The sequence below is a fragment of the Peromyscus leucopus genome, chromosome 15 (genome assembly GCF_004664715.2).
Source record: "Peromyscus leucopus breed LL Stock chromosome 15, UCI_PerLeu_2.1, whole genome shotgun sequence".
In the NCBI taxonomy this organism is placed as follows: Eukaryota; Metazoa; Chordata; class Mammalia; order Rodentia; family Cricetidae; genus Peromyscus; species Peromyscus leucopus.
The window spans coordinates 55,984,115-56,009,895 of record NC_051076.1 but is presented as its reverse complement, the minus strand read 5'-3'; the positions used below and the strand labels follow the sequence as shown (position 1 = coordinate 56,009,895).

The following is a 25,781-nucleotide window of genomic DNA, read 5'->3' as shown; positions in this document are numbered from 1 at the left end:
AGGCTGGCCTCGAACTCACAGAGATCCACCTGCCTCTGCCTCCCGAGTGCTGGGATTAAAGGCGTGCACCACCACCTCCCAGCCACGTTGCTGGACCAATCTTAAGGACTTATGCATGTATACATTCCTTTAAAATGTTTTGTGCATTTTTGTTTAGTTGGGTTATTATTTTTAAGGCTGTTTTCCCCTGACTTTTATTTTTGTGTATAAGTGTCTTGCCTGCATGCATGACTGGTGCCTGTGAAGGCTACAACATGGTATTTGATGCCCTGGGGCTGGAATTATAGACCGTTGTGAGCTGCCATGTGGATGCCAGGAATCCCACGTTACAGACCACAACTGTCTAACTGCTGAACCACCTCTCCAGCCCCTTGTTTTGTGTTTTGAGACAGGATTTTACTATGCACTATTTAGATCAGGCTGGCCTCGAACTCACAAAGATCGTCTGTCCCTGCTCTGAGGTGCTAGGATTAAAGGCCTACTCCACCATGCCTGGCCCATATTTTACACTTTTGATTTTTTTTTAATAGTTGCATCAAGCTCTAAATGTTCTACTGAGACTTATATTCTTCTTGTTGTTGTGTGTGTGTGTGTGTGTGTGTGTGTGTGTGTGTACATGTGTGTGCCACATGTGTTCAGGTGCTCACAGAGGCCAGAGAAGGCATCAGATCTTGGATTTGGAGTTGCAGGCAGTTGTGAGCTGCCTGATGTGGGTGCTGGGAATGGAACTCTTGTCCTCTCTCTGCAGGAGCAGTGAGTGCCCTTCACCACTGAGCCGTCTCTCCAGCCCTGTAACTTACACTCTTATTTAGCATCATCCTCAAGTTCATTGGTGGTAAATCACATCATTATGGTTAATTACGGGTGTACAGTAATATTATTGTTTGGCAATGAGCAGAATGAACTGTGGAGCACCCGTGTTAGCTTTCCAGGGTAGCCATAACAAACTACTACTGGGGGGTTACACAGCTCACGGTCATTTCCTCTCAGTTCTGGAGCCTTAAACCACACGATGAGGAAGTCAGAGACTTGGTTCTTTCTGATTTTTCTCTCCTTGGCTTGCAATTGGCTGCCTTTGGCTGCATGCACATCGGGTCACCCTTTCGTCTGTGTGTTGTCTGTGCTTTTGTTTTATTTTATTGTATTTTTTTCTCAAGACAACGTTTCTCCATGTATCAGCCCTGGCTGTCCTGGAATTCAATTTGTAGACCAGGCTGGCCTCAGATGCAGAGATCCACCTACCTCTACCTCCTAAGTGCTGGGATTAAAGGCCTATGCTACCATTCCAGGCTCCCCACCCACCCACCCACCCCCAAGACAGGGTTTCTCTGTGCAACATTCCTGGCTATTGTCCTGGAACTTGATTTGTAGACCAGGCGGCCACCACTGCCTGGCTTACTTTTTTAATTATAGCAAACATGTGGGGGTCAGAGAACAGCCCATGGGCAGTCGGTTCCTATGGGATCTGGGGATCAAACTGAGTTAGTAATGCTTCTGCAGCAAGCACCTTTGCCTGTCTCTCCGGCTCTTGCCTGGGTTTTGATCTCCTTTAGTCAGATCAGGGCCCACCTCTATGCCCTCATTTTCCAGTAATCACTCTGTTAAAGGCATTGTCTCCAAGCACAGTGACATCATAAGATGACAGAGGTGAGGACATCAGCAGGAATGTGCAGGGGACACGATGCAGCACCTAACATTAATATTGTGAATATTTTGAGATAAGTCCCCAGCATTATTCAGGCTGGTCATGAAGCTGGAAGTTCCTGTCTCAGCCTCCCTACTAGCTCAGACTGGAGGCGTGGGCTCCCAGACCCAGCTGCGTTCCATTTTTAATTTTCTTCCCTCTCTTCACAAACATTTAAGGGTTGAAATTATAGCTCAGTGGTAGAGACTCAGCTAGCATGTACTGCACCCTTGATCGAATTCCCTGCATCACAATGAATAAGTTAAAAACTTTCCTATTGCTCGTTACAAACAGTGCTGTATTGACCTTGTCTCCTTATACGCTCTAGGGGAAATTATTAGGCCACAGACACTACTGTGTAGCTCCATAGATAATGCCAGGGTGCTCTGCAAAGTAATTATAGGGTTAATTATACAAGAACATAAGGGTTCTGTTGCTCCATGTCTTGGCCCGTCATTAGCCTTTGCAGATTATACAAAAACCCGACATATGTGAACGATTACTCACAGTGACTTGTTTAGTAAGGCTGGATGTTCTTTTTCTTTTCCTTTCCTTTTTTTTTTTTTTTTTTTTTAAGTCAGTAACTTATCAGTTGCAATGGGGAAAGCGGTGTTGAAAATGGGTCAGAGTAAAAACAAAACCCAAGTTTGTCGATACCGCGTGTTTACGCTTGGTTATGAGGCTGTCCCCACATCATGCAGAGCAGCAGCATGCGTTGGGGGCCTCTCTGCAGGTGCAGCCCCTGGGCCCACTTCACGCAGCCCACAGGCAGCAGGTGCAGCCTCTCTGCAGCCTTGGCACTAGCAGGAGCCTGCAGGAGAGCAGTTGCAGTCCCAAGACGGATTCTAACAGTCCAGCTAGCAAGTGGCATGGGCTTTTCCACATTTACTGATCCATGGTTGACATCTAAGAATTTCCCACTCCTAACCTTTGCCCATTTTTTTTTTTTTTTTGGCTTTTCTTACTAATTTGTAGGAATGCCTCATATAATAGGGCTCCTACCCTTGGTTATGTGTACTATGATTACACCCCCATAGCTTGTTTTTACTTTTTACGTTTTGCCTTTTAATAAACAGAAGTATTTTGTTGGGTTGGTTTGGTTTTCGGTTTTATTTATTTATTTTTGTGACAGGAACTCAAGTAGCTTAAACTGGCCTCGAACTCACTACCTCCCAGGGCATGGGATTACAGATGTGTTACACTATGATCAATTTAAAGATTTGGTTTTTTTAAATGAACATATATTAAATTTTGTAAAATTTAATACTATTTCCCTTATGTTTTCAGTTATTTATGTATTATTTAAGAGACTTTTCTCTGCCTTTAGACAAGAAACATGTGCTGGTATGTTTTCTTCTAAAACTCTCAAAGATTTCACAGCATAAACAAATGCAATAGATCTTAAAATAATATTCCACAACAAACCTGTTTAGAATTGATTTTTTTTTTATGTGCATTGGTGTTTTGCCTGCATGTATGTCTGTGTGAGGGTGTTGGATCCTGGAATTACAGACAGCTGTGAGCTCATATAGGTGGTGGGAATTGAATCCTGGTCTTCTGGAAGAGCAGTCAGTACTCTTAACCACTGAGCCATCTCTCCAGCCCCTACAATTGATTTTGTGCATGTTGCTGCAAAGCAATTCAATTTTAGTTTTTCAACGTGGAAAATAATTGTTATGGCTCCATTACTGAATGTATAAACTACATACGAATCTACAGCTCTTAATATTCCTATTTGACATAACCATTGAAGCCTTTGTAAAAGAAGTATTTTTAATCTACTTTTATGTGTTGTGGGTGAATGTGTGTCTGTACACAACGTGCCTGGTGCCCGCAGAGGACAAAAGAGTGCATTAGATACCCTTGGAATGGAGTTACAGTTATACACTACTATGTAGGTGCTGGGAATTGAACCAAGGTCCTTGGAGGAGCAACCAGTATCCTTAACTACCAGGGCTATCTCTCCGGCCCAGAGGTAATTAAGAGTTTTGCATTATTTTAAATTATGTATGTGTGTATATGTCTGGACGTATGTGCATATGAGTGCAGGTACTTAGGGAGGTGTGAGGCATTAGATCTACCTGGAGCTAGAGTTACAGGCAATTGTGAGTCACGGGTATGGGGGAAGGGAACTGAACTCTTGGCCACTGGAAGAGCAGTATGGATTCTTAACCACTAAGCCCAAACTGGCCTCAAGGGAGTTCCAGGCCTTGGGTTAACCGAGATTCTGTTAAAAAAAAATCTATATTAAAATTGAATCATAATTTACATAGCCATTTATATCGTTTCCAATCAAATACTATCTCTTCTGTAGTCAGATCTTTTACACACCTCTATAATTTTTCCGTTTTAGGGGTGGGTGTGACGGCCAGTTGCTGTGAGCTAGTGTTCTCCGGAAAAGGAGCATGCAGGCCTTAGCCTGCAGCCCCCATCGCTATAAAGGTACATTTCTTGGAGTGGCGCTGCTAGACCAAAGCCATCACTCAGAGGACAATGACGAAAGCAATTAAGGGAAAGCAAAACCGGCCGCCAAAAACCCCTGACCCTCCCTCCCGATCTGGAGCCAGCTCCCCAGCAGAGAGCTGTGCTCAGTTGCTAAGGAAGACGATCAGCATCTCTCCGCGGCGGTGGCGAGCTCTCCCCCTCTGGCTCAGGCGGGCTTCTGCCCCAGGGCTCGCAGCTGGTGCCTTCTGTGGTGTAGGGTGGAAAATCGTCCGGACGCGGTCAGGGAGTCACAGGATAAACTCAGCACCCCTCCTCTGCCCCCGTGTTATACTCCCCAGCTCAGCCCATCCCTGCACAACAGCATGTTTGAAGTCGCTCTGAAAACTCCCTTTTTCCAACCCTGTTGCAAGGGTTTTTTGTCGCCGCTGGTGTCAACGGCCACATAGAGCTTCAGAATACAAACTACAACTACAGACAGAGCTTCGAATGTAATTAGTTTACAGATCAAAGTCTCCCTAACCGGGGAATACACGAACCTCAGTGAAGTCAGAGACACAACTGGAAGTAGAAGCTGGACTGCTTTTACTCTCGCGAGAATACAGGAACAATTGCACAAGGTTCCTTACTCTTATGTAAAGCACTGTAGGAAGGCTGTTTCTCAAGAGCCCGGATAGCTCAGTCGGTAGAGCATCAGACTTTTAATCTGAGGGTCCAGGGTTCAAGTCCCTGTTCGGGCGGCTGGAAATTTTGAGTCAAGTCATGTTTAAATTTAAATAGTTTCAGAACATCTTAAAAGCTGTTAATTCTTAAGAAAAAGGGTGACTTTCAAGATACAATTAGGTGTATTTTTCATAGAATTAAGGGAAGGAAAAGCACCGGCAAAATTTCATCTTCTGCGCGTATGGAGGGCTGGGTATTGAGTGGGTGGGATGTTAAGTCCTCACCAGAAAGAATAACAGAAGACATAGATTAATTAGCTTGGGCTATTAAATTTGTACAATTTTAAGCTACCACTTCTCCTTCAACTGTGGTTAACAAAGTCCATAGGACAATGAGTATTCTTTCAAGAAACGCGTTATCTTTCCTAGGAAGGGGCCACTTCCCTTTCAACTGTATTTAGCAAAAATACAACGAAAAAGCTGAGCGCCCGAACAGGGACTTGAACCCTGGACCCTCAGATTAAAAGTCTGATGCTCTACCGACTGAGCTATCCGGGCGCCCTGTGGCTTTTCTTTCTCCTCTATTTACTTGATATAATGGTAACCCATTGCTTTTTCTCCGCCGGCAAGCTAGACTTAGGTTTTAGTTAGCTATCAAGTATGTTTTAAATGTATTGAATCAGTATTTACTTTCTCACCTTTTTTCCATTCACCTAATATATGTGTTTTCCAAAGTCTTTTCATATTTGATGTTTGATAAATTGCCAGTATCTACTAAACTCTCTAAAAAATGCTAATCAATTACAGAAAAATAGACAAAGTGCACATTGACATGTCAGCATTTAATGATCTTTTTATTACACTTTTCCTCTTCTATCACTCTTAATTTCATTTCTCTGAACCACATTCCATTTCTTCCAAAGATGAAAAATAATACTTTGATTCTCCCAATGATGGAGCTGTTCAATCAAACACTCCCTTAACACACAGGCCGGATTTGCTGACCAGAGGGTCAACTATTTCAGGAAAATAGAATTAAATGGGGATGAAAAAGCAGCTCTGAATCTAGATCATAAGAAAGAAAGTTTAAACTTTTTACACTTTGATTGAGTTTTTCTTTTCTTCTTCGTTCAGACTCCCAAAAGGAATTCTTCCAAAGCAAGATTTGTACACCTAAGGGAACCAAACTGTAGTATTGAGAGTAAAAGTTAATAGATCAACTGGATATGGTGGAGCACACCTTAAACCCAGGATTCTGGAGGCAGAGGCAGGAGGATCTCTGAGTTGGAGGCCAGCCTGGTCTACAGAGTGAGCAACTTGCCCTTCTGAACCCCACAGGCACCCACATGGCACACACTTACAGAGACATTAACATATGCACATAATTAAAGATAAAATAAATCTTAAAAATGTAATTAGTTTCCAGATCTGATCCATGGGTTGTAGAACACAGGATTATGAAATGTCAAACACTGATAAGAGATTTCATCTTTGTTTCTCAGTACTTGAAGCTCCCAGACATAAACAACAGCAAGATAGCTCAGCCTCGGTTGGAGAAAATTTCCTTTCCTAGGACTGTGTGGTTCTTTAAGAATAGTGGCCGGGCGTGGTGGCGCACGCCTTTAATCCCAGCACTCGGGAGGCAGAGCCAGGCGGATCTCTGTGAGTTCGAGGCCAGCCTGGGCTACCAAGTGAGCTCCAGGAAAGGCGCAAAGCTGTAGCAGAAAAACCCAGCCAACTGTGGGATCCTAAATAGGCCTGGGTCTGTACATACACGAGGGGTTAGTCAGGTGACCTCTAAGACCCCCTTCTGCCATAGTTAGGTTTTCATTGCTATGTTAAAAGCCGTGTCCACACACAACTTGGAAAGATTTGTTCCAGCTTCCATATCACAGTCCATGACTGGGGGAGTCAAGCCAGGAACTCAGGGCAGGAGCTGATGCAGAGACCATGCAGGATTGTTCCTTATTGACTTCGACTTGCTCAGCCTGCTTGTTTGTCTGTTTCTTTCCTTCTTCTTCCTTCCTCCTCCCTCCCCCCTTCCTCTTCCCCTTCCTCCTCCTCCTTCTTACCGGTCTCAGTCTGCTTTCTTATAGCACCCAGGACCACTAGGCCAGGGGTGGCACTGCCCACAGTGAGCTATGCCTTCTCACCCAATCACCAATTTAGAAAATGCTCCACAGGCTAGCCCACAGGCTAATCTACTGAAAGCATTTTCTCAGCTGACATTTTCTTTTCCCAGTTGACTCTAGTTTGCGTCAAGTTGATGTATAACTAGCCAGCACACCCTCTAAATCCAGGAGCGGGTAAAAGGTACTTGTCGCTGAACCTGATAACATGAGGGAGAACAGACTCCCACACACTGGTATGCATGCACCTCCCCCCCCCACCTCTGCCACAAAAACACACAAAAACTTGTAATTAAGAAAAAAATGAATGCACAAGAAATGATTGAACTCAACCAAGGTGTACTGATAAAATGTTGTGTTCAGGCGCTGTACTACCTATGAAGTAGGAAGTACACAGGACGGACATGGAGCCAGCAGCAGCCTAGGAAAGATGAGCCTAGAAGCAGACACGATCAGCATAAAGAACTAAACACAGTAAGGGCTGAGAAGACGGCTCAGTGGTCACGAGCAGGTCAGTTCTTGCATAGGACCCCACATGGCAGCTCGCAACTGCCTGCAACTCCAATTCTAGGGGATCCCACAACCTCCTCTGTTCTCCTCGGGGCTCCTGCATGCACCTGGTGGATACGGACACACGGGCAAACACACATACACCATACATGAAAGGAAATACATCTTTGAGGAAATGCGCACAGCAATAGATACAGGAGCTGAGGTGCAATGGAGTAGGACTTGCTGAAAACTCTAACCCTGGCCCTTTGATAAGAAAACCACATTATCAGAGTGGAGCTGAAGCAGTTGCCAGTCATATGGAAGAAATCGTAATGAGCCAAACAGGCATTCATTCATTCATTCATTATTTGGATATATTTCTTGAGCAAGTCATGTGGTGGTATTGTGTTCTCCAAAATATTGTGTACCCTAATAAATTTATCTGGGGTCAGAGAACAGACAGCCACTAGATACAGAGGCTAGAAAATAGTAGCACTCACACCTTTAATCCTAGCATTCCAGAGGGAAAAATCCATCTGGGATCTCTGTGAGTTCAAGGCCACATTGGAAAGAGCCAGGCATGGTGACACATGCCTTATTTTTGGTTGTGAGCCTAGCCTTTAATGGCTGAGCCATCTCTCCAGCCCGACACATGCCTTTAATCCCAGAGCGTTTAATCCCGGGGAGTGATGGTAAAAAGGAAAGATATATAAGGCGTGAAGACCAAAAACAAGAAGCATTTTGGCTGGTTAAGCGCTCAGGCTTCTAGCAGCACAGTTCCGCTGAGAGCCATTTGGATATGAGGACACAGAGACTTCCAGTCTGAGGAAACAAGATCAGCTGAGAAGTTGGCCAGGTGAGGTTAGCTGTGGCTTGTTCTGCTTCTCTGATCTTCCAGTGTTCACCCCAATAACTGGCCTCAGGTTTGTTTTTAATTAATAAGACCCTTTAAGATTCATACTACCAAGTCAGATGTATATCAAGCAAGAAAAGCATTCCTTGCTTTGCTCTGTCTCTATGCATGAGGTGTGGGGATGAATCACACCTCTGAATTTTTGTAGCCCTCGGTGGCCTGGAACTTGCTATATAGACCCGACCGGCCTCAAACTCACAGAAATCTGCCTGCTTCTGCCCCCAGAGGGCTAGGATTAAAGCTGTGGAACACCACACCTTGTGTGGCATATTTTGAAGGAAGGGACATGGTGTCTGTCCAGGCTGCCTGAGAGGAACAGGCATAAAGAGACTTTCATGGTTTTTCCTACCCAAAGACCTCCTTACTGTTGGAGGATAAAGGCAGAAGTTTCAAGTTTAAGTGACTAAATGGGGTTGGCCAGTCAGTAAACGACTTATTGAAGATCTCCATTGCCAAAACTGAGCAGGGTGGCAGGGAGGAACACGGCAAATCTGAAAGGAACTTGAAGAGTACACGCTGTACCTACTACTGGCAGAGAGAGAGGTGGCCAGGCTTGGAGCAGGCTAAGGAGAACGCTTTTATTTTATTAGAAGTCTGGCTCGTCAAAACTGGAGGGCCCAGCGGAGGCAGCAGGAAATGGCTCTGCTTCACATATGTTGTATGACAACCCCATCCCAGGTGCCCTCTCCGCCCTTGCCTGGCACACACACACACCTGCCTGAAGCTGTTCCACACATTGACAGTCGGATTTCGGATTTCGCGTTTCCGCTAGAGGGCAGGCTAAACTCGCAGATTCTGTGCATGGAGTTTCCATGCATGGAGCTTCCCGTTCCTTTCTAAGTTTATTTTTTAATGTATGTGTATGTGTACCTGTTTGTCTCTGCACCAAGTGGAGAACATGCCCGAGGAGGCCAGAGGAGGTTTTGAAGCCCTGGAACTGGGGCTACAGATAGTTGTGTGCTGCCCGATGTGGGTCCAGGTCCTCTGAGAGCAGCAAGCGCTCTAGGCTGGGCCAGCTTTCTATCCCTTGATTGTTAGTGTTATTTTTGAGACAGGGTCTCATCTATCCCAGTCTGGCCTTGGGCTCGTCATCCTCCGTGCTCCCCCTCATGTGATGTCAGGCCCAGCGGGGGGCTGTTAGAGGTGTCATGAGCTTAATTTCACCTACTAATAATTTTCAGGCTGCTGCTCTTTTGTTTTTGAGATAGGGTCTCACTGTGTAGCCCAGAATGGCCTCACACTCACAATTCTCCTATCTCAGCCTCCGGAGGGCTAGCATTACAGGTGTGCCCAGTTCCCACTAATTCTTCTAACGGTGGTGCATGTGAGTGCATTGTAGCACTATTAACTATAGTCACCCTGCAGTACATTAGATTCCCCCAAATGTGTAACTAAAATTTTCTTTCCTCTGAGTAATAACCCCTCATTCCCTACCACCGGCACCCTCGGCCCCAGGCCATGACCAGTCTGCTCTCCACTTCTGACAGTCTGACTTTTGGAATTCCACATAAGTGAATTCATACAGTGTTTGTCTTTCTGCATCTGACTTAATCTCCGGAGTGTGATATCCTCCCCGTTCATCAGTGCAGATGCAAATGACAGTTTTCTTCGTTCTTAAGGCTGGATGGTATTCCGCAGTAGACAAGGGTCACATTTTCCTTACACACGCATTTATTGATGGGCCCTTAAGGTGGGGATGTGGTGTCACCAATAGTGATGCAATGAGAAAGCTGGCCTGGAGTTCCCTGTGTTGACCTGCTGACCTCTGTCTCCTGAGGCTGAGATTACAGATGTGGGCCTCTGGCTTCTCCTGTGTTTCTAATATTAGCATCTGGCCTTCTAAATTTTGTTTTATTTTGTTTTGTATTTTTTGTTTTTCAAGACAGGGTTTCTTTATGTAACAACTGTGGCTGTCCTGGAACTTGCTTTGTAGACCAGGCTGGCCTCACACTCACAGAGATCCCCCTGCCTCTGCCTCCCAAGTGCTTGGATTAAAGGCGTGTTTGGCCCACTCTAGCCTTCTAAACCCACTGTTTATTATTAGGACCTGAAGCTATTTACAAGACTAAGGGGCTCTCAGATAGATGGCTCCACAGTTCAGAACATGGGCTGCTCTTCCAGAGGCCCTGGTTTTGACTTACAGCCATCTGAAACTCCAGTTCTAGAAGATCCATCCTCATCCTCTGGCCTTTAGAGGCACCAAGAATGCATGCAGTACACAAACATACATGTAGCCAAAACACCCAAACACAGAAAATAATGAAAGATGTTTCATGCTGGGCAGAGTGGCACACACCTTTAACTCTAGCACTGGGGAGGCAGAGTTCAAGTCCAGCCTGGTCTACAAAGTGAGTTCCAGGACAGCTGGGACAGTTACACAGAGAAACCCTGTCTCAAGGAGGGGGGGAAAAAAAGAAAGAAAAAAAGACATTTCAAGACGTCTCCAATGGAACCAGGTGTGGTGGTGCAGGCCTGGAGTCCCGCACTCCGGAGGCAGTGGCTGGAGGATTGTGAGTTCGAGGCCAGATCTGACTATAGTGAGATCCACTCTTTGAACAAAAACAAGCAAGTTGCCCTCCCCCTAAAAGAGGGGGAGGGATAGAGGAGAGGAGAGGACAAGAGGACCCAGGACATAGCTCAGGTGGTAAAGTGCTTATCTTGAAAGCATGAGGACCTGAATTCAGATCTCCAGTATCTACAATAAAAAGAATCCACCATTGTGGTTCTCCTGTAATCCCAGAGATGGCAAGATGGGAGAAGATGAGGGAATTCCCCCGAGTTCTCTGGCCAGCTAGTTTCAATCTGGACTGTTGAGGGACCTTGTCTCAAATGAAAAGAAAAAGAAAAATGAAAGCGTGTGCACGGAGGCCCTGTAGAGAAGCTTCTCCTGGGGACCACTGTTTTCACTCTATAACATTTAATGAATTAAATTATTAAAATAAATACGTATTACTAAACATAGTATTTACTATTGCTACCATAACAAATCACCCCCCACACCCCACCCAGTTAAGTGGATTTTAGAGCATACAGAGCTAGGACCAGGGCGTGTGACATCCTCCTATGTCCAGTCCCCACTACTGCCAACCACACCAAGAGCGAGCCGAATGTGATGTGCCATGGCAATGATCTCAGCACTTGAAAGTGCTGAGCAGGAGGATCCGGAGTTCAAGGCCACCCTTAGAGCAAGTTTGAAGCTAGTTGGGCCAGATCACACCTTGTCTCAAAAACAACCGCCCTCCCCCAACCCCCAAAAAAGCCTGACCGTACAGCTCAGCAGGTTAGAAGTCTTAAGTATTTCCTTGAGGCAAGGCAGCTTGGCAGCTGATTCCATGGGAGCTGTGGCTGGAAGGCATGGGCATCAGACCTGAGATTCCCCAACCCTTGAAGGGGATTCAAGAGAAGGAAGGCTGAGAACCATATCTTCACAATGTGACTGGGGGGAAAAATAAAGCAAGAAAAGAAGGTAGCTGAGATCAAGATCTATGGTTGAGGAAAGGGTACTTGGAGATCCCGAGTTATTTTGCAAGCCAGATGCAAACGTGGAGCTGGCCAGTACTGACTGGGTGGAGCCTTCAGTAAAATGCTTGACACAGGTGCTTTAAGGGAGGTGCTCAGAGAAAATAACAGTTTCAAAGTTTTCTTCCTATCTTAATTGGTTTGGAGGCTCCTCTGCTTCTCCTCCCCCCTCAGGATGCAAGACCGCCCTTGGGCAAACCGGAGAGAAAAGTGCCAACACAGCCTCCCCTCCTGCACCTCCTCCATCAAGGTGGTAGTTCTTTCGGGCATCCCTAGCATGCATAATTATGAAGAGAAATTCCTCAAACCAGTAACTGAACGCCCACCCCGGGTCGCTTCCAATAGGGTGATCTGGCTTGCTTTCACCTGACCTCAGAGCAAAGGGTTCCAGCCCGGAAAGCAACGACCATCTGCTGGCGGGGAGTGGGACTGCTGGCCCGGGGGTCCGGGGTCCGACTCCGAGCACGGTGCGGAGGCGGGAGGAAGAGAGGGAGGGAGGGAGGGAGGCAGGGAGGGGGCCCGGGTTCCCGCCGCCCCGCCCTCCCGGCTCCGGCGACGAGGCTATTCGGCGCGGCGGCTGCTGCCGGCGGCCTGGGCCGCGCGGTCCTGGCAGGCGCCGGCAAGCCTCGCACGCCGTGCAGTGCGCCGGCTGTCCGGGAGATGGCTTCTCCCCGCTCGCCCGCCGCTCGCGCTATTGTCTCACCCGGGGCCGCCTGACTGCGAGCTCGTGCACGCTCCCGGCAGACAGCACCGGGCCCCGGACCGGCCCCCACACCCGTCGATTGCCTTGTGCATCCCCGGCAGCGGGGACCCCAGAGCCGGCTTGGGGCGGGCGAGCACTGAACATCACGCGGGGGGCCGGCGCCTCCTGGAGCCTCCCGAGCGAGCTGGGGCGTGGGAGTCCAAGTCGCCCAGCTACGACAGTCAGGGTGTCGCGGCGGAACCCGCGGCCAGCGCAGGTAGGACGAGCACTCGGCGGTGAGCACCGCCCCGGGGTTGCAGAGCGCCCTGCTAGCCGGGGCGGCGAGGGCAGGGCTCCCGTCCCGAAGCACCAGCGGCCAGGGGCAACAATGGAAGCGCCGAGAGCCCAGCCGGGTCCCCGGCGCCCCGGCAGGTTGCTCGCCCCCACCCCATGGCGCGCCAGCGACTCGCGGCCTCGCGGGCAGTCACCCGCCGCCTCCCCCGGAACACACTTCCCGGGTGCAGCTGCAGGGCGAGCTGAGCCAGGGGACCGCTTTGGAGTCGATTTGTTTATTAGTTTGCTTAAGAGCAAAACCTGTCCTGGAGTGGGGGTGGTGGGAGTGGTGCTTCCTGTGCAGCGGGTGAGAAGTCAGAGTCCACCCTTGGGACTGTACACATTTTTCGGCCAGGAGGAGGGTAGGATTGGCCTTATAAGGATACTGCAGCAGCAAAAAGACTGAAAGCTTGCAGGAGAGACTGGGACCCTCAGGCCCGAGTCCCCAGCCCCTCTGGAGAGGAGCTCCTCTTCGGGGCCGTACGTGTGCCTCATTTTTTCAGCTCCATGCAGCAGCAGCTTTGGTGTTGTAGTGTGATAGAAGCTGCCAAGCTGGGGTGGGGTGGGGAGTCCAGGGGCTTGGCAGGCTTCTGGGATGTGGAAAGAGGTTACCAAATATATGAGGTTAGTGCATACACCCTTGTTGGCTGAGGTTGAAGTGCGTGTGGAATCTGCCATTGCTCTTGCTCCTTCAGGGCAACCTGGCGGTACATCTCACCTCCCTTTTGGGATCTTTGTGGTTGCCCTGTCCCAGCCCACCCGGCATGCTTAGGGTGGAAGTCCTATTATCTCTGGCAGCCCTGGTATTTTTATTCAACTCGGTCAGGGAGTTCTGCAGTCTGGACTGATGAGCCCCAGCAGGCCTGAGATTCTTTAGCAGGCTACCTGGGCTACCAGAAGTGAGTTAATACTGCCCCTCCTTTCTCTAAACTACCTGCTTGTTCTGGAATGGCCAAGCAGATGTAAGCAATTTGCACTGAAATCCAGCCCCGAAACAGTCCTGAATGAAAACTTACTCTATTTGCTTCCCTTGGGCCTTGGAAAGATAGATATTCAGGAGAGAAATGGTCCAGGAGTGGCCAGCCACCCTGACCCACAGACATTCTCCCTCTCTCCAGTCCTAGCTGTAGCTCCTAGAGGACTGTCAGTGAGCCGAGGCACTGCACCTCCTCTGGAGCCTGGCAGTCCCATTCCGGATCATGTCCACGGAAAAATTCAGTGGAGGCCCATTTTATAGCCCTGTCTGACGGCCAGCGTCTGAGGAGACAGTGGCTTTGAGCGAGAGCCCTGGACCCAGGCTGTGGCTGCTTCTCCTTTGGCTTGTGGGTAAGCTCAAGGTTTGGCTTCTGTAGTTCAGAGCTGACTGCTGAGTGCATGGGTGTGTACGTCTGAACCTGATCGAGCTCCCAGGCCTAGCAGCCTATCGGTTTTCCTTTCCACTGGAACACTGGATAAGCGTTGGTCAACTAGTTTATTTGGGGCCCTGGGTATTTTTCTGGGGTGTCCCTTTGGATTTGCCTGGTGGTCTGGAATGTCTGCTATCCCTCCCCACCCCACCCCACCCCCCCCCCCCCCCCCCCCCCCACGACCTAACTGTGCTCTTACAAAAACTCCACACCTTTGTGGGCCTTTAGGTCTCTTGTGGAGCCCTGTTCCTGCATTTTACAGGTGGTGTGTGACTGCTGGGGCCATAGGAGAGAAAAGTGGAGGAGTGTCTGTTTGTTTAGGGGTGTTGTGACTCATCACAAACTTCAAGTTCCTCATACTTCCAGGATGTACACTTGGTCCACACAATGAGGAATGGCAGAGAAGAGCTGGCTTTGAGGTAGTCCTGGTGAGACTTACTTTCTAGACATGTGGACGTGGACAACTTGTGAATTTGATTTCATTTTCATATTTGTGAAATGGTAGGAAAAGTATCTGTGGCTCATAGGATTGTTTTAAATGTGTTGCTTACCCATAGGAAATTATGCGTGCAAAAGCCGTCAAAAGACTTCAAAGGTTATAGCATCTATCCTAAGAGAGGAAGAACAGTCAGGGGTGTAGATGGAGTAGGTTGAGAGGAATATGGAGTAGGGAACATTCCAGAACCTTTCCTTTTTGAGGAAGGGAAGCATGGCGCGATAATATAAATACTATTCCTTGTGTGTTCCTCTTTAAATAGAGCTGACAGATGGGGACTGGGAGAGAAAGACTGTTTCGTATTTGTAGGGGATTGGGAGAAAGACTTTCCAAAGGCTGCCTACTGCCTGCAGACAGGGCAATGCTGACCTGGCAAAAAAACAAACCCATAATAGCTAACACTGACTGGTGTCAGCCAGCCAGTACATGACTGAGGTGGGATAGGAAGACTCCCGTATCCTGTGCTCAGAGCTCAGTGTCACTCCGAGAGACAGAGAACAGGCGGGCAGCAGGAATACAGGATGCATTTGTTATAGATTCCCCCAAAATGCCCAAAAGATGGCACCAGACTGGAGCCACCTCAGGTAAAAAGCTGGTCAAGGACAGGGGCCCAGGAAGATGCTTCCCATACCCAGCCCCGGCTCTGCTGAGTGCCCCTTTAGTTCCCTGTTGTTAGGAAGTAGAAACATGAGTGTGAGAATTCCTTGGGCTCCCACCTCACTGCTTCCGCTGTCAGGATAACCAGACCGAATTATTTTGTCATCTTCTGGGCGACTCTGGTAGAGTTCTGGACTTTGGAGGCTCTGGGAAAATTATGACGGCTTTCTTGTTTTAGTATATTCGAATTGGATTTGTTTGGTATTTCTCTCTCTCTCTCTCTCTCTCTCTCTCTCTCTCTCTCTCTCTCTGTGTGTGTGTGTGTGTGTGTGTGTGTGTGTGTGTGTGTCTGTGTCTGTGTCTGTGTCTGTGTGGTTGTACCTATGCCATAGCATGCATGTGGAGGTCAGAAGACAACCTTCAGGTATCAGTCCTGCCTTTCACCTTGTTTAAGCCTGGGTTTCTTTGCCCATGAGTAAACCCCAAGCTAGCTGGCTCCTCCTGGAGATCCTCCTGTCTCTGCTCCCCATTGCCCAGCACCACCAGTGCATTCCCTGAGGTCTCAGCTCAGCTCCCGGGATAGTGCAGCAAGCCCTCGTCCCCACCCCCACCCCATTGAGCCATCTCCCCAGCCCCTGGTATCTGGTTTTCTAAAATAAATGTGATGCATGATTTCTTATTTCTTCTGATCATGCAAAAAAAAAAAAAAAAAAGTGTTAGAACTGAGAAGACCTTGAGGATAACCTCCTTGAGAAGTGGCTTCAAGGTCACACAGTTTTGCTAGCCGTCCTGGAACTTGATTCTGGCTCCAGGGCTCAGGACAGAACCTGCTCTTCTGCTCTTCCAGCTAATTCTTTAGCCAACCCCGTCACTGGCTGCCTTGTTGGGAAATTCCCCTCAGAACACAGGGAGCGGAATTTACTCGCCCTGGTTAAGCAGACTCGGAACGTAGCTGCTCTTCCTTCTTCCTGAGAACTCCCTAGAGGAAGCCTCATGCAGCATCCCATTTCAAAGAGAAGTCAAAGATCACTTGCCTCTTTGGAAATGTATCATCTCACTGTACCTGCATCCCTCCCTCTCCTCACTATACCTTCTTCGAACAGTGTTCCTCTCCCTTCCCTGTGCCTTCCCAACCCCTTACAGACACTAAGCATTGCTGACCCCACAGACCACTTTTTTGTTTTTGTTTTTATTTATTTGAGACGGGGATTTACTCTATAGCCCAAGCTGACCTCAAACTCACTATGTAACCTAGCCTGGCCTTGATCCGCCTGCCCCTGCCTCCCTAGTGCTGGGATTAAAGGCATGTGCCACTACACTGGCCCAAGGATTTTTCTTAGCTGTACTTTGAACCCCACAAAGAAGGGGGGGGGGGAGGATGGCCTTGGGCAAAAGTTCAAGTCCACAGAAAAGTGGGAGCACATGATTAACGATGACACCTAATGTCTCCCCATCTGTGGTTCTCACCATCGTCTCAGCATCCTCTCCCTGTTAACACCCTCAGAGGAAATGGGGGAGGTGGCTGGTGATGAAACTGTTCCCCTTTACAGGAAAAGACCAGACCTAGCAAGATTAGTTAGCAATATTAGGAAACATGCCTAAGTTGGGTATGCTGGCCCGTGTCTTTATTTAATTTTTGTTTGCTTTTATGTGTATGAATGCACATATGTAAGTTAACTACGTGCCTGTGGAGGTCAGATGAAGGCATCAGAGCTCCTGGAACTAGAGTTATAGATGGTTGTGTGTCTCCATGTGGTACTGGGAATTGAACCCGGGTCTTCTGCAAGAGCAGAAGCACTATCACCCACTGACCAGCTCTCCAGCCCTGGCTTATGTTGTTGTTGGGGGTTTTTTACTCTTTTTGGGGGGCCCGCCACCCAGCTCCCAACTAAATCACACACACAGCCTTATTCTTAATTATGAATGCCGGGCCTTAGCTTGGCTTAGTTTCTAGACAGCTTTTCTTATTTTAAATTATCCCGTCTGCCTTTTACTTCTGGGCTTTTCCTTTTCTCTAACTTCTGTAAATCTTACTCTTTTACCGTGGCTTGCTGTGTAGCTGGGTGGCTGGCTGGTCCCTGATGTCCTCCTCCTTCTCTTCAATCCCTCTTCCCAGATTTCTCCATCTATACATTCTCTCTGCCTGCCAGCCCCACCTATCCTTTCTCCTGCCTTGCTATTGGCCATTCAGCTCTTTGTTAAACCATCAGGTATTTTAGACAGGCAAAGTATCACAGCTTCACAGAGTTAAACAAATGCAATATAAACAAAAGTAGCACACCTTAAAATAATATTCTACTACATTTCCCCCTTTTTGTCTAAAAATGAAAGGATTTTAACTTAAACATAGTAAGACTATATACAATAACGATTATCAAGTAAGGATTACATTCACAATATTCTGTCCATGTGTAGTTAGCATATTCAGAGAAAATAATGTATTTTCTACCCTATCTTAGTGAATTCAAAATTTTACATCTAACTTACTTTCAATCATAACTAAAGAAAACCGTGACTATAACCAGTCTTCAACTCCATCAAAGACCCAGAAGGATAGTATTATCTGAGTAAACATTATGTCTTTAATCATAGTGCTTGGGAGGCTGAAGCAGGAGGATTGCTTCCCATTCAAGGACAGTTTGAGATACATAGTGATTTCCAGGCTAGCCTAGGCTGTAGTGTGTTTCCCCGCAAACAAAAACAGTTTAGTGGACTAATACCTATGACAATGCTTTTTAACAGTAAATACCTACAGGAATAAAAGTTATTTTTAAATTCTAATCACTAGTACAGTACCATGTATAAGTGTGTAAGGAGATGTTCCAAAGAGACAAAGCAGCTTCCACGAGGGAAGCTTAGCTCAAGCTCTAGAGCGTAGCAAGGGATGGTACTTGCAGAGGGAGAGGATGCCAGAGGAGGGGCCATGTGAGTGGCAGGCAGCATGTAGGACAATCTAAAGTCTTGGAAAATGCTTAGTAGCTGTCATGGTTTGGAGGTGGGCCATACAGGGAACTGACCTGGGACTCTAAAGGAAACTTCCTGAGTGCTTGATAAATAAGGAAAGAGACAAATGTTTTCTTAATTAAAAAAGAGTTGTCTATTTCTGCATCTGAGTATATGTGCGCATGTGTGCAGCTGCCAGTGGAGGCTGGAAGAAGGCACTGGAGCCCTCGAGCTAGAGTGACAGGCAGTTATCAGCCATGGATGCTGGAAACTGAACGGCAAGGGCACCAAGTGCTCTTGACCGCTGGGCCGTCTCTAGCCCCTGTTTTCTAGTCTGTTCATTTTTTCGGTTATTTGTGACAGGGTCTCATATAGTCAGACGCCTTGATTGCACTATGTGACTGAGGCTGGCCCGGAACTCCTGACCCCCGTGCCTCAAGCTCCTGAGTGCTGGGGTTCCAGGCCTGCCCTGCCCAGTCCTGGTCTGGTTTATTTGCTTTGTGGGGAGGATCTGAATGTTGAACAGAGGGTACCTGGTCTTGGTGGTGGTGGTTGTTTGTTTTGGTTTTGAGAGAGGATCTTACACAGTCCAGGCTGGCCTCATACTCCCGCCTCTCCCTCTCCAGGGCTGAGATTTACAGGTGTGTGTCAACGTGCCTGGTTGGGGCCTTTTTTGAGTGGCCTGATCAAGTGAAGGTATTCTGGTGGTGTACAGGGGGAACATGGGGGCATGTTCCAGAAGGACTGCCAGCATTCGTGTGAGCCTTTGGTCCAATGCGGTGAGCCTGGGTTTCCATGTGGGCCTGTTTCCCCTGTTGGTTGGAGAAGCGGGGAGTATGATGAATTTTGGGTTCACACGAGTTTCAATTTAAACTCTTGATCCTATTATTTCCTGGTTGTGTGACCTTGGGCAGAGTGCTTAATCCTTTTCCTGTTTTATAGTTTCCTCACCCGTAAAACAAGCATAATAATATCCGCATTTAAGGACCGACCGTTGTACAGATCAATAAGACAATACCCAGCACAAAATACCAGAGGGATAAAAGGCCAAATTCCTCCTTCCTTCTACTGCTGACAAAGCGCACTGGCATTTATGTGTTGTGAGATATTTCCCTGGCTCATGGATTTCCTTGCTCCAGTGTGCCTGGCCTTCAGTCACACCCTGCCTGGGTACACTCACCTAAACGGCAAGCCTTATCAGCTGATCCCCGCTGAGAAAGGCCTGCTGCTGCTGCTGCTGCTGCTGCTGCTGCTGCTGCTGCTTCTCTTCTCTTGGGAGACCCTGGGTGAGGGTCCCATGAAGAAGGAGCTTGTGCCCAGATGGGCCCCCTTCTGCTGAGTGACCCTTTTACTGAGTGTAGATTTAACCTCTTTCTCCCTTGGAACCTTCTTATGCAAATTGGGGGTGAGTAGATGGCAAGAAGGTGTTAAGCCGAGTACATATGCAGAAGCTCCAAACTGCCTGACACCCCCCTCCCACACCGCCCATCACTTTCTTCTTTGAAACCCTTTATGACCTTACTGCAGAGACTCTTGCAGCCTCTTGAACGCCAGGCAAAGGTGTGGATCCTGTTTAGTGGTCATCAAGGCTCGCACTGAGCAAGCGTTTATGGCATACGTACAGAGCGTAAGGAGGCTGAGAACAAGATTGAAAGTGGGGAGTGTCTAAGGATTTTGAGTGGTAGGTGGGAAGGGAAAGAGAAGGAGAAAGTAAGTGTGTGTGTGTGTGTGTGTGTGTGTGTGTGAGAGAGAGAGAGAGAGAGAGAGAGAGAGAGAGAGAGAGAGAGAGAGAGGCAGGCCTGGTTCAGGTGTGGATGGGAAACAGGGTTTGGGCAGGCCCTCCCCTCTGTAACTACAGATGAAAGGCTGGTTACAAACTGACTATCACTGCCCACAAGTCCAAGGTTAGCCAGGTGGATCTGGGGAAGCCTGGCAGTACCCCCTTGAGGTCTGGTACCTTCACAACCTTGCCTACTCCCCAATCCTAGTACTTCCTGTTAGCATTCCCTTCCTGTGGCTCGGAGGTCTGGGACACTAAGGATCTCCAGAATATATTATCTCTTAGATTCTCCTAGGGCTCTACACCCCAAATGCAATTCTCTATTAGACTGGATACAGTTGAGTTCTCGGGCAACACTCTAGTTTGGGTCCTTGACTGACTTAGGAGTCTCTGATGGGTGATCAGCCTTCTCCCTCCAAGGTTCCTAGGGCCTGGTGGGCTGGGCATTCTCCTTCCCTCTGCTTTTTAAATGCAAATTGCCCTGGAGGGCTCACACCTTGGCCTCTAACACCCCAGTGTAAATTAGTATCTAATGCCTGGTGGTAGTTTATTTTAATGGGGACTTTTTTTCTGAGTGAAAGATGCAAACTGGTTCACTTTCTTTTCTCATGTCTGTGTTCTTCTCCTTGTCTGTGTTGATGCTGTGGTTTCCTCAAGCCTTCCTGAATCAGGAAGTAACTAGCCATTCCTGGCACTTACAAGAGGCCCTGGAGACCTCTGGGGACAGGCTCTCCGGGTGCAGAGAAGCTAGCCACTGCATGGGAAGGGCCAGGGCTGTCCCTAAATTGCAGGTGACTGTCTTTTTCTTCAGGGCTAACCTACTTTTCTTCCACGACTTCTTGCCAGTGACACTCAGGATATGACCTCAGAGTCTAGCCATCCCTCCTTAAGAAGCTGATGAGGGAGCGAGGGAGATGGAGGGTGTGCAGATGTGGATACAGGAAGTGGAGGTGTAGGGTTTAGGAAGATACAAGGAGTGGGGAGAGGCAGAGTGATTGAAAGGTATGGGGGTGCAGGGATTGTGAGGCAGTGAGTATACAGTGTGAACAGGGGAGGATGTGGGATAAGCATGGAGTAGGAGGAGATACAAAGAGTACATATAGGATGGGAAAGATGTGGGGTAAGGGAGGTTTCAGGAACATGCTCAGTGTACGTGATCCCTACAGCTTTGGTTGCCTGGGAATGACTACAGTCTGTCAGGGATTGTCATGTTTCGAGGAAAGTGGGCACGGACTGAAGAGACTCGACGGTATGACCACTGGCTACACCGCTGGTTTGGGAATGGTGCAGTAGGAGTGGGAAGACAGTGAGCAGGGCCTGGAGACCCGTGAGAGAGAGCTAGCTACCCAGTGGACTGAAAGGAGCTAGCTTCCAGCATGGCATCTGGGCTGGTCAGCTCCTCTTCTGATCCTCATGAAGGGTGGCTTGGCCTGCAGCCCTTTTCTGTTTAAAAGTTCTTTTCAGGGCCAAGCAAGTGGCAGACAGCTGCTGTCAGCCCAGTGCCCACACAGCCTGTCACTGCCCGCTGGTTCCCACCATCAGACTTACAGGCAGTCACCTCTGCCCTTCCTACAGATAGGACTACCAGCGGGGGATGCCTGCTGGCTCTCTCTCCGCTATGTGCCTGGTCATCCTGAGTCTCGCCTCATGGGGCTTCTGGTCCCAGAGCTCTGGCACGGAGTATACAGAGTGTGTGCTTGTGGAAGAAGAGCACAGGACTGGGAGCAGAGTCCCCCTCCTCCTCATAAGTCTACGGCTCTTTCCCAACCCTGCGAGCAGTACAGAGAGAGCCCCACAGCCCTGGCTGTCCTGGAACTCACTTTGTAGACCAGCTGGCCTCGAACTCACAGAGATCCTCCTGCCTCTGCCAAGAAGGGAGATTTTCTAAGAAAGTTGTTCCCAGAAAACAGTCAAGGAATTGTTACAGTTCAGTGAATGTAACACTAGGTTTCCCCTAGTGTTGGATGCAGCAGAGATGTTCACCTTCTAAAGAAGGTCCTCCAGGCATTGGGTTAGCATAGTCAGTGTGTGTGTGTGGGGGGAGCTCAGAAGCCCCCCCAGCACAGTGAGGGGGCTAGCACTCTGCTCCCTGTCCTTTCCACTGGGGAAGCCTCCAGTCCAATCAGGGGGTCTCTTCTGGCCTCTGCCCTGACTAGAGAGGAAGGAGCAGCTGTAACCTGTGGGTGGCCTCTGTGTGCTGGCTTTTTTTCTGGGAAGGTTTTCCACCCATTAAAGAATCCCAGAGAACTGGCTTCCAGAGCGTATGAGCTGGGGAAACTGAACACAGGCTGCAAGTGACATAGACAGGTGACTGTCTGGGTTGCGCAGGGGGCCTCAGTTTGCGTGAAGCGAACAGCGTGCGGAAGCTAAGCTGGGGAGGAAGATGGCAGACGGTGAGGCAAAACAAGGAGCTCCTGTGTCCTGGTCCCCCAGTACCCGTCTTTCTCTGTCCACCTCCAGAGCACAGTCCCTAGAGCGCTCGCTGGCATGAGACCAGGGCTCTCCCTGTCTGTATGTGGTGGTAGTGTGAGGGATTAGGGACGGGGCAGTGTGGGAGTTCCTTGGACTGGGGCCCAAGAGTTCCCTCTGCTGGAGGCCATGTTTGGTAAGAGGTAGTCCTCCTGGAACTCCCTCTCATCCTCCCCCGGTCCCACCGCTCTTCTCTGGAGGCAGAGGAATGGGAAGAATCCCGCACTCTTTAGAGGGCATCTGAGGCTGGACTGAAGGATACTAACTGGCTTGAGGAACCTTGGTGAGGGAAGAGAGGGAGCAGAAAGCAGGAGCCATGGAAACAGGGAAGCACATGAGGCCGCTTTGATCTGGCTAAAAGGACGCTAGCGAGGGAAATGGTGCGCACCCTCATCGCAGGGTTAAGTGAACACTGCCGAGGAGATTTAGGCCAGCTAAGAGAATGATCTTGATGTGTGTAAGGCAGCGTGTGCTTGTCTCTGTTAGGGTCACCGTTGCTGTGATAGAACATTGTGACCAAAGGGTTTATCCTGCTTACACTTCCTGGTCACACTCCATCACTGAGAGAAGTCAGGACAGGAACTTAAACAGGCAGGAACCTGGAGGCAGGAGCTGATGCAGAGGCCATGGAGGGGTGCTGCTTACTGACTGGCTTTCCTGTAGAACCCAGTACTACCAGCCCGGGCATGGTACCATCCAGAATGGGTTAGGCTCTCTTATATGAATCACTAATTAAGAAAATGCCCTATAGGCTTGTCTACAGCCTGATTTTATGAACAAAGTTTCTCAATTGAGAGTTCCTCTTCTCAGATGACTGAAGTTTGTGTCAAAAACTAGCCAGACAGGCCTTAAATACAGAAGCAGGAATTGGTCCTTTCTGATCTACCTTCTGGGAGAAGCGTTGGATTCCTGGCGGGAGACCCAGGGACATAGTGATGGTCCCTGTTCTTGCTGGAGTTAGGGAGGAACAGGAAGAGCAGGGCGGCAGGTGTGGGTGTGAGGAGTGGGGTATGGGCTCCTAAGGAAAGCCCCTGAGATTATGTGTGGGTAGTTGATAGCGCCAGCCGCCTTCCTTAGAGAGAGACATCTGGAAGCAAAAGAGGTTAAATTCTTATGGCAAGCCACATGTGGTGGGCCATACCTGAAATCTCAACATTCGGGAGGTAGAGGCAAGGTGGATCAAGAGTTCGAGACCAGCCTTGGCTACATAGTAAGTTAAAGGCCAGCCTGAGCGTCATGGGACCCTATCTCCAAAACAAAACAAACGAGAAAAAAACAAACAGGGCATGGTGGCGCACATCTTTAATCCCATCACTCGGACGGCGAGACTGGTGGATCTTTGTGAGGTTGAAACCAGCAAGTGTATATAGCAGTTCAGGCATACATAAAAAAAAAAAAAAAAAAAAAAAAAAAAAAAAAAAAAAAAGAAAAGAAAAAGGAGAAAGAAGAAGATGGAGAAGGAGAAGAGGAGGAGGCGGAGGAAAGAGTCAGCCAAGCAAACAAACAATAACAAATAACGGGAATGGCCTCCAATCCCTGGACCCTGTGTGTCCTGAGGGAGGTGCTTCCTAAAGCAGTCCTGGAATGAATCCTCATCCCTGAGTAAAAACCATGAAAAGTTGGGGTGCTCAAGGCTGCACAGACCCAAGGCCCTCCATATTTTTACCATCTTGTTTGAGAGTGCTCCATTATTCTTGCCCTGTCAGGTAGCCCGGGATGCTCCATGCCCCAAGGAGGAATTCAATTATTGTTTTGTTTTGTTTTTAACATTCCTTTTTACTTATTCTTTGTGTCTTTCACATCATGCACCTCCATCCTATTCATTTCCCCTTCGTATCCACCCTCTGCCCTTGCAACCTCCCCCTACAAAATAAAATAAAAAACTTTAAGATGAAAAAAAAGAAAGAAGGAAAGAAAAACCAGTCTCGTCATGGAACCTGTAGGGCGACACAGTAAATCATGCAGGAAACCCTTTTCTCCGTATATCTTTACTTGCAAGTGCTCATTGCAAAGAGTCATTGGTCTGGTTGGAGGCCTCTGGTGTCTGCTACACCATCGATGTGATGCTACCGGTCTTGCAGACCCAAACAACAGGATAAACGAGAGGAGTTCCAGTGAGGGCCCAGCATCATAGGGGTTGAATTATTTGTATCTGCTTATCGCCTTGCTGGACTGAAAGCTCCCTGGAATTACATTCTAGTTGCCTGAAGATTTCTTGTATTTGCCCATTTTGGGTACCACTGGGGTTCGTTCTGTGGCTTGGAGGAGTTTGGGGGCGGGGGATAACCCAGGCCCCTTAGGCTCCTCCGATCTTGAGCAGAGAAGCTACAGTGAGATAGCTGGCAGCTTCTCTGGCTGCAGGGAAGCTTCTCTGGCTCGGGCCTCCCTCTCTGGCACAGGCGCACACGAGGGAGGCCCTTTCTCCCGCCGCCTCTGACTCTGAACCATTGTGTGGTTCGGGCTTGGCCGCATTGCCTCCCTGCCTGCCTCTCGTCCTTTGTGGGCCTCTGTAGAGACTGAGTGTGCTGCCTGGTTCTGCTTGGACCCTGGCACCAGTCCACTTGACCGTGAGCGTGTTTTCTTCCCGCACCCTCTGACTGCCCTAGGTTTGGAGGGAGATGTCTTTTTGCCCAGTTCTTGTCTTCGAGAGAACCCCTCAGCTGTGGTGTCCACCTCGCTACACCTCACATCACCTGAGAGACTAGTGAAGAACAGGAAAGCCCAGGGACTCGCCCTGCTGAATCGGGACCTTTAGGGGAGGGGCCAGGAGTTTATGTGTTTGAAACGGTTTCCAGATGACAATTACTGGCATTCGAATATGGACGATTGGACTATGGAGGAGGCTACATTGTCCTGTGAGTGTGACATTTTGTGGGTGTGCTAGGAGCATTCTGTTTACATAAATTGCCCTGGTACTTGGGAGATCCAAGCTGAAGTACTGATAGCATTACCTTCAAATGCTTGAGCAGAAAAGGAACGCAAATTGGTATGTGCGGGTGGGGAGAGGAAACTGGCTGTCCATGAGTCTCCTCTTCCCTGAGACCTAAATGGCCATTTGTTCCTTCCCTCTTCCTTCCAGTGCTGGAGATCAAGCACAAGGCCTCTTCTAGGCTAGGCGAATTCTCTACCACACACTCAGCTATACAGCCCAGGCTCCTGTTTGTCTTTTTTAAATAATTTATTTATTTTTATTTATGTACATTGGTGATTTGCCTATAGATATGTCTGTATGAG

At 48.5% G+C, this 25,781-nt stretch overlaps 1 protein-coding gene and 2 non-coding genes across 4 annotated transcripts in view; 2 read left to right on the top strand and 1 right to left on the bottom strand.

The window, feature by feature from the left end:
• The first annotated feature begins 4,793 nt into the window (after nt 1-4,793).
• Nucleotides 4,794-4,866, top strand: Trnak-uuu. The gene has a single exon. It is a non-coding gene; the product is annotated as a tRNA-Lys (tRNA).
• A 407-nt stretch (nt 4,867-5,273) lies between these two features.
• Trnak-uuu lies at nt 5,274-5,346 on the bottom strand. The gene has a single exon. It is a non-coding gene; the product is annotated as a tRNA-Lys (tRNA).
• A 6,730-nt stretch (nt 5,347-12,076) lies between these two features.
• Nucleotides 12,077-25,781, top strand: part of Pik3c2b (phosphatidylinositol-4-phosphate 3-kinase catalytic subunit type 2 beta) — a 66,109-nt gene continuing 52,404 nt past the window's right edge. Inside the window, exon 1 of one of the 2 annotated variants that reach the window (XM_037211420.1) lies at nt 12,077-12,308. The gene's annotated coding sequence lies outside the window, so the exon portion shown is untranslated. Of the gene's footprint in view, nt 12,309-12,402; nt 12,801-25,781 lie in introns of those variants that run through there. The other variant, XM_028876566.2, reaches the window with a different exon arrangement.